The 8,342-nt window shown below is 41.2% G+C and overlaps 1 long non-coding RNA gene across 1 annotated transcript; it reads right to left on the bottom strand.

The window, feature by feature from the left end:
* Window positions 1-4,381: 4,381 nt before the first annotated feature.
* On the bottom strand, window positions 4,382-7,795 carry LOC121883731. Its single transcript, XR_006092261.1, has 2 exons — window positions 6,987-7,795; window positions 4,382-4,981 (listed from the first exon to the last, which is right to left on the bottom strand). It is a non-coding gene; the product is annotated as an uncharacterized LOC121883731 (long non-coding RNA).
* Window positions 7,796-8,342: the final 547 nt, after the last annotated feature.

The following is an 8,342-nucleotide window of genomic DNA, read 5'->3' as shown; positions in this document are numbered from 1 at the left end:
TCACAGACGTTTTCAGAACCACCCAAGTTTAATGTACATTTTCACCGCGGCGATGACTGATTCATAACATGCATCTGTTCATCAGCTGTGCAAACAACTGTGACCATTCACTTCTCAGCATGAAGAGAGAGGAGACACAGAGGCACATTCTCTATAAATGTTGCCTGAAAATCGAAGTATCTTCAGTTATTATTGATTATATTTGAATTTATTCTCATGTCTCAGGTGTTGAGCTGATATTTTATTACTGCATCTGTTACTGAAGACAGGATCTGTCCTTCAGCCGCAACATTTATCATGTAGTTCAGAGTTGTTTTGCTGACATTTGTGTCTCTACTTGATTATAACAACCTTTTGTTGCCTCTAACTTTCTCTGTGATCTCTCATTTTAGAGACAACATATTTATATTAATAAGTTTAATTACTCAGCACAGTTGTTAGCAATAATTAATGTGACAGCAGTGAAAGCCAAAACGTTAATATGTAAGAAAATGAGACACATTCAGGCTGCTAGCTGCTAATGCTAACGCTACCTGCTGCTAACTGGGTTTGTGTTTAATGTTATAACTTGAGTCCAGCAGCAGACAAAGTGATGACAGACAAACGTTCAGAGCTCAGACACTGACAGAGACCACCGTCTGTCAGAAAAATAAGTTAAAAAAAAAATACATTTGGGAGCAGAAAAGGCTCTGACATGAAGAGTTGTTTTGTTGTTTGTGCCCAAATATCATAAATCATCATTCATTCATTGATTTTATTTATTAAAACAAAGTTAAACTAATCTGAGCTCTCAGAGTCTGAAGGTTTTATCTGAAATTCACCTGATCATGAAAACTCCATTTAAACATGTGATAGGATTTTGATATTATATGTTTAGACAACATTAAAGGTGCCTTATATATAGAACTATACTGTTTATCAGTGTTGATATCTTTGATAGAAGCTGATATTTGTGTTAAAACAGAGAGGCTGGTTGGTCCAGGAAGCTACAGATTAACGCATTTAAATACTAAACCAGACGCCAAAACGCCGCCGCAGAGCGATTCTGTTACACTCACAGACAGGATTTTACAACTCTGGAGAGAGTTACCGCGGCGGCAAATGTTTTATCTTTCATCGCGGCGATCACGAGGTAAACAGCAAGCAACACGGCGTTCATGTTACAAAGTGATCCGCCAGGAATGTACACTTGCACGAATGTGATTGGCCAACGCGGCGCCTTGTCAGACGACGTGTGTCAACGCACTGCTCCATACTTACGCCTTGTCCACACTAATATGGATATTTTCCTCAACGTTTCGTAGGTCACTAAAACGCCTTCTAAAGTGCAGATTTTTTTTAAACACTGCAGTTTCTGTGTATCTGTGTGGAAATTATGACATCACTACTCGATTTGCTCATGCGAAAAAAGGCAAAAAGGTCAGGGGTCATCAGACTCGCTGGGAGTCATTCTGCTGTGGATATTAATATCTACGGCAAGTTTCATGGAAATATGTCCTAAAGATGTTGAATTATCTCACTCAACAAACATTCCTCGAGCTGCTGAATAAATAAAAGAGTTGGGTTTTTTTATTTGTAGCGTGTGTGTGTGTGTTTATGTGTGTGTTTTTAGCTCCTCTGGCTCTGGATTCCTCCTCCTCCTCCTCCTCCTCTACTGTTGTTGTTGTCCTGAAAAGACTTTGTGAAATATTCAGAGATTTCCGGTGGAGCCTCCACCCGGCTAATTACTGACCGCTGGCAGGCAGCTCGCTGGAGGTCATGTGGACCGTCTGAACTGCACTTATCATCGTGGTCACTATGAGGAATGTTATTCCCCTGCGTCACACACACACACACATACACACACAAATGCACAACATTACACCACCACACTGCACAAAATACTACACAAATATAAACAGAAAGTTCAGTTCGGACCGGACTGGCAGCTCCCACCATCAATCTGATCCGACGCATGAACAGCAGCAGCAGCAGTTTGGCTTTTAGCTCCGTGTGTGTGTGTGTGTGTGTGTGTGTGTTACATTAAAGGAAAAGTCTGTTAATACAATACTCATGTGCCGCGTTATGTACGTGGAAATGGGTCTCAGTCACTGGACCAGTTCCTCTTCTCCTCGCTGACCCTGAAGCTGTTCCCTCTAAACGTCACCACACTGTAAGAAATGTGATCCAACATCCACAATCCAGAGTTCAGCTGAAGCTAAAAATGAGGTTTCAGCAGTCTCAGTTAGCTAAATAGAGTCATAATCTTCCAAAGTTAAAGTCTGTTCAGAACAAAATTCCCTCTTTTTTTGGTTTCTCCAGAACGTTCCTGGCCAAGCCGCAGCGGAGGGATACGTTCAAGTAGTCGCGTGTTGATTTGTTGTCAGCTTTTACTACTCAAGACGTTCGCCAAGAAAACTTTAAATGCACCTGTAAGCAAGTTGCCAACTGCTAATAAAAAAACTCCCAAAGAACAAGAAGAAGAAGATTTGATAGCTTGGAGTGTTTTTGCAGTCTTGTGTTTTTTGGACACACGCCCTGACATGGAATATGGTTCGTGTCTGTGTTTATCTGCTGCGTTGTGAAAGAAACAAGCAATAGGAAAAAAAAATGCGTTCCAGAGATTTCCTTTGAGAGATCCTGAAAGGAACAAGTTGTGGCTAACAGCTGTCAGAACGGACATAAACACAGCGTTTACAGCTCAGTAGAAGAGAGGCTGTGAGAAAATGTCACCGGCTGAGCTAACAACAGTTGATGAGGCGGTGAGTTTAAGTAAACACATCGTATGTGGTTGAGTCAGTATCGTGAGTAAAACGCTGGCAACGAATCGACATGCGGATACTAGACTGTGTCCGTCTGTCGCAGCTCTGCACGGAACGCTACGGAGAAACAAAACATGAATTTTTGTTCTACAGAGGCTGTAACTTTGGAATATATCGACTCGATTTAGCGATTTAGCTTATTAAGATTGCTGAAGCATCATCTGAGCTTCAGCTGAACTTTGGAACGCATATTTTATTGTCTCTTAGGCCCCGATCAGATAGAGCTCGCTATTTTCCTTTGAAGTGAACTCACTCCAGACCTGCTGGTTTCTGTTCAGATCATGGTAACAATGGTTGGTAAAGTCTTATAGCTCCACATATCCAGCAAGAGGCCCGCCTCTCAATTCATCTGATTGGACGATGGGGGGAAAAACGTTAATTACGTTGGGCGCTTTTGTGCTCTGAGTTGATGTTTTTCCAACTCGAGGCGTGAGTCATGAGGAGCAAAGAGCGGGAAAACGCGAGAAGCTCAGCAACGTAGAAGAGAATCTCTTCAGGCTCAGTATGGACAGTAAAGATGTTACAGCAAGCAAGACCTGTTCCCACATACATGACATAGACCTGAACCAATCCGTTAATGATGAGACGGACTCGTCGTTCCAGATTAGCAGAACAGCTGAGATGAAATGAGGACAATGTTCTGTATGTGTGAGAAAGAGTTAAAGGTTCTTCTTGAAAACAATCTGGTCTGATTCTCACTATGAACAACTTCCATTGATTGTCTGGTACTGTTGTGTGTATTTTAAAGCAGATTCTAAACATTTTTTTTATTATTATTACAGTAAAATAACACATTTCAAGGGCTGAACAGCTTTGTTGAAGATATGAACTCATTAAACCATTTTTCAAGCCAAAATGCCAAAACAGTCTCTGCTTCCAGCTTCTCCAGTGTACAAATATTCATCTTTTCTCATCTTTATATCATTGTAAATTAAATATTTTGGGGTTTTGGACAGTTTTGTTGGACAAAACGACATTTGAAGGCGTCACATCAGGCTCAGAGATGTTGTGATGAGAATAAAACCAGTAATTGAAATTTTGTGCGGTTCCCTCATTACACCTAAATGTTATATCACAGAGAACTAATTAACTATATCGTTAATCAACAGCTGTCCCGACCAGATGTTAAAGGATCAGTCTGGTGATTTTCTATATTTTTCATATCATCAACAAATCTCATGTTTGGATCCAAACCAACAATAATCTGATCTACTAACAAGTGTTGTGTTTGTATCAAAGCTGATATATCTTATTAAAAACACGTCAGTGAGTCACAGCGCTGCACTGGGTCACATGTTCCTTCATCATGAAGAGTTTGGTCACGTTAGTTTGTTTAGAAACGGCTCCAAAGACTAATAACAGCATCACGTTTTCGGTCTCTGGAGAGTAGTTCTGTGTAAAAAAATGTCTCCTAGAAATTAAGTTCATGTAATTCCAACAGCAAAAACATTTTGCTAGAAACGTAATTCTGCTGAATTAAGTTTTCTCTCAACATAATGAGAAAATGTTAATTAACATATTTGGCAAGTTGTGAAAATTCTGAGTGAAATGTTCACAAACGCATCTACAGTAGTTTGTTGTTTTCCACCATAATCTTGCAGTAAATATCTGCTGATAGAAGTTACAGTGATATGAATCTTTTTCTGGTTGTGTTGAGACTCTGGCAGCACTTTGTTAATATCAGAGAAAGATAAAGATCTCTGATTAATACAGAGAAACAGTCTGCAGTGACTTGAAGCTCAACATGTTTATGAACATTAGAGCGACAGCAGCATCGTCCATCCTCCCTCTGACTTCAGTGATATATGAATGTAGCTTCGTTCATTCAAAAAGTTACCTGTGAACAATGTCATTTCTATGAGACGGGGTTGGATTGTTTGACTGTTCAGTGGTTGATATGCTGGTCTTGTTTTTAATAGTATATTAACACTTTTCTCTCTGTGTGCAGCAGATAAACAAGCTGTGGTTCCTGTTTGGGGATCTCCTCGTCCTCTGGGCAGCAGACAGCAGCTCTGTGGGGGTTTTCCTGTGTCTGGAGGCAGCAGGTGAGGAGATTCTGCTCGGTAACCCGTCGTCATGGAAAAGACACCTTGCGCTGTGATTGGAGGATGCAGAGCCGCAGCAGCTGGAGGAGTGTGGCATCTTCCCCTCAGACCGATGAGCCGCGGCGACGCGGTCGACTGTGTTACATAACAGATCAGACGCTTTATTAGAGGATTAAAAACACGACAGCAGGTGAACAAATGAACACATCTACACAGTCACAGCTGAACGTTATGAGGCTCGCAGCACATACATTGCAGAGCTGTTTTATTATGACATCAGAAGTTCTCATTATTTTGTCCATCAACCACAGAGAGCAGACTGTCAGTAACGTCACCTGAGGTGTCACATGACCGAGCTCCACCAGCTGGCAGATGAATATGAATTTTGTTGTTTCCTCTGTTTTATTTATTACCAGTTTAGATACGAGCGGCTACGTGTGTTGACATGTAACAACAGAAATACCACGTAGGAACCACAAGAACTGTGATTGGCTGCTTGGGTTTTCTAGCGAGACGACGTCTCACTCTGTTGTTAAGATGAAGTTATTATAATAACAAGACCACGCCTCGCTCCTTCTCACCCGCGCCACATACCTGCACGCCTAGCCTCAACCCCCCCTCCCCAAAAAACTCCATTCTCCTCTCTCCTCTCAGTGGTTAGCACTGTAGCTTCACAGCAAGAAGGTCCTGGGTTACGAACTCACTCAAAAATTGCTCATCGAGACGAGCCCCCACCCTGAGTCTCCATCCCCGGGTTCCTAGACGCTCCAGCCTCAACTCGGACTCGCTATCCGTACGATTCGACTCCTTCATGACGGCGACAAATGACTCTAACATCCATCGCCCCTCATCTTATTCCTTCCTGAATCATCTTGCTGATCAAATAAACTATTTAAACTATTAATACACAAACGGCGTGGTCTAAGTTAGTGGAACTACAGAAACAAAACTACAGTCAACAAACTTCGCTTGTTGATTGTCATCACAGGATTAATGTTCATGTTGTTGGTTGAAAATGTTAAACTGTGAAGCTGAATGTTTTCTACACATCACAAAAAACTGTGTTCACATCAACACATCAGTGTTTCCTAGAAAGCCTCTCAGGACAAAGAGGTTGTTCTGATCCAGTTTTAGTGTTATTTTTTATTGTACTGTTGAGTTATTGATCCAAACTAAAGCTTGTTGTAATCTGCTTGAATCTCTTTGAACGTACATTCTGAATGTCGTCTGCACGTCGTTTTATACAAGAAACAAAACATTCGTGACAGTTTTTAGTTAAAGCTTGTTGCGTAACTCTGGGTCAGAACAACAGATTGATTATTGGTGATATATTGATATATTGACCCAAACTGGGGAACGTTTGAAGTCTTTGTAATTAATGAGACAGTCACTCTGTTAGCAGACTGACGAGACGAAACACAGGAAACTATAGAAAGAATCAATATCTGATCAGGTTTATTTGAACCAATATGATCCATTAAAATATTCCTGGATCAACCTGATACTGATTCATAGGATCAGCTTTATTGATTATTGATTGGCTATTAATGAAAAATGCTGCCTTCAAACTGTATATAAGCTCAAATATAATAAAAATCTTAAGGATAAGATTTTTTTTTGCTTTTTTAAAAATGTATTATTGATCTCTTTCTCTCAAAAACTGATAACTTCTTATAGTGCACAAAGAAAAACAGGCTGTTGATGTGTAATCAATGTGTTGTTCTTCCTAAATTATATAAATTAATAAAGTAATAATAAGTAAAGACATGTGATGTCTTGTTTAACTATTTGTCAGCTTATCAAGTCAATAACTTTCAACCAGTTTGTGTTCTAGTTCATCATTAATACGTTATGTATTTACAGAATATGTGAAAGTTTTTAAGTTTAATTGTTGAATTGTTGTCGCTCCTCCGTCTAGTGTTTAATATCATTTTCTCAGTTAACAGGATTAGAATTAACACATCTTCTTCATCTATACGTTGATCGTTTCTCCCGATAAACACAATTCAGGACAGAAAAATATTCAGACGTAATATATAATTTGCAGAAAGAACGATGAGATTGAAGCGAGTCTGTCTCATATTCTCACTCTTCTGTCATGTTTCTCCTCCTCATCATCATCCCTCTCTTTCTCTTTTACCTCCTCCTCCTCCTCTTCCTCCTCTCTGCAGTGTCCTCCAGGGTTGACCAGCGGGAGCCTTTTATACAATTACTGCCAGCGGAGAGAGCCGTAATTTCATTCTCTCTCTCTCTCTGTGTGTGTGTTGGGTAGAGCACCTGGAGAATACATAATGGATCAGAGAGCGAAAGGATAAAAATAGTCGAGGACAACGAGGGACATGAGGAGGAGAAGGAGGAGGACACATGACTCCGTCCTCCTCCTCCTCCTCCAGCAGCGAGGCCTGTGGTTTACATTTGAACCTCGTGTTGCTTTGGGAGGGAAGCGGATGGCGGTGTGTGTGTGTGTGTGTGTGTGTGTTTTTTTTTTTCTTGGAAGACATCACTTTGAACCCGACGCTGGCTTCTTCGATAAGACGCTGCCGTGCTCCGGATTGAAGTCAGATGTGCGGCGCAGTTGGCGGCTTTTCCTGTATTATTCAACTCAACCCTGAAGAATAAAGTGGTTTCAGTGTTTTATAACGAGCAGAGGATGTGAAGCCGAGTGTTCTTCGAAAGCCGAGACGTTCACACACACATAAGTGGACGGAGACGGTTCAGGGTTGAAACCGAAGACTAACGAGACAAAAAAAAGACAAATATATATGAAAAAGCGTCGGCCTTGACTTATTCAGGGGTCTCATCCGTGAAAGTTTTTACATTTTAACATTAAAGGACACGTTTGTGGCTGTTTTTGCGTCATTAAAGATGATTAAAACAACATCTTTTCCTCCTTCATTAAAAACCCAGAATGTCTGAATATATAAATAAGTTTTCTAATGTTTCCTGTCAGAGTCTGCTCTCCCCCTCACCTGTTGCTGTGGGAATCATCCAATCATTCAGTCTCACTCTCTGCTCTGCCACACCCCTCATTAGTTCAACCACCTTCACCTGGCGCTCCCACCTGCTCATCATCTGCAATCAAGCCAGTATATAAGCTGCCTCGGCCCACTCCCTCTCTGTCAGATTGTCTACGCTACTATGCTAAGTCATCTTGCCTTCATTACTGGACTGCCTTCCTGGTTCCTGATCAGCTTGTCTTCGACCATCGCTCCTTGTCTCTGCCCCGGTAAACCCACCAGCCTTCTGTCCCTGACTCTGAGTTCTGCCTGCCTGTTCCCTGGTCTTTGTCCGCTGTGGGAGTGGAAGATCGGGGTTCAATTTCCGGTGGAGTCATACTGATTAGAACTGTGTTTCTCTGACCGTGCTTATATTGCCTTGACATTGTGTGAAATAAAGACTGCAAAGTTTATACCAGTGTCATTTGTGCTGCTATTGGGTCCATCCTATACCCGTTACAGTTTCCTCTCTTACTGTAAAGTCTCAGTGTTTGTGCTCT

This window comes from Thunnus maccoyii, chromosome 2 (genome assembly GCF_910596095.1).
Source record: "Thunnus maccoyii chromosome 2, fThuMac1.1, whole genome shotgun sequence".
Taxonomy (NCBI): Eukaryota; Metazoa; Chordata; class Actinopteri; order Scombriformes; family Scombridae; genus Thunnus; species Thunnus maccoyii.
Note: the sequence above shows the minus strand (reverse complement) of the source record. Positions and strands in the feature narration are given on the sequence as shown.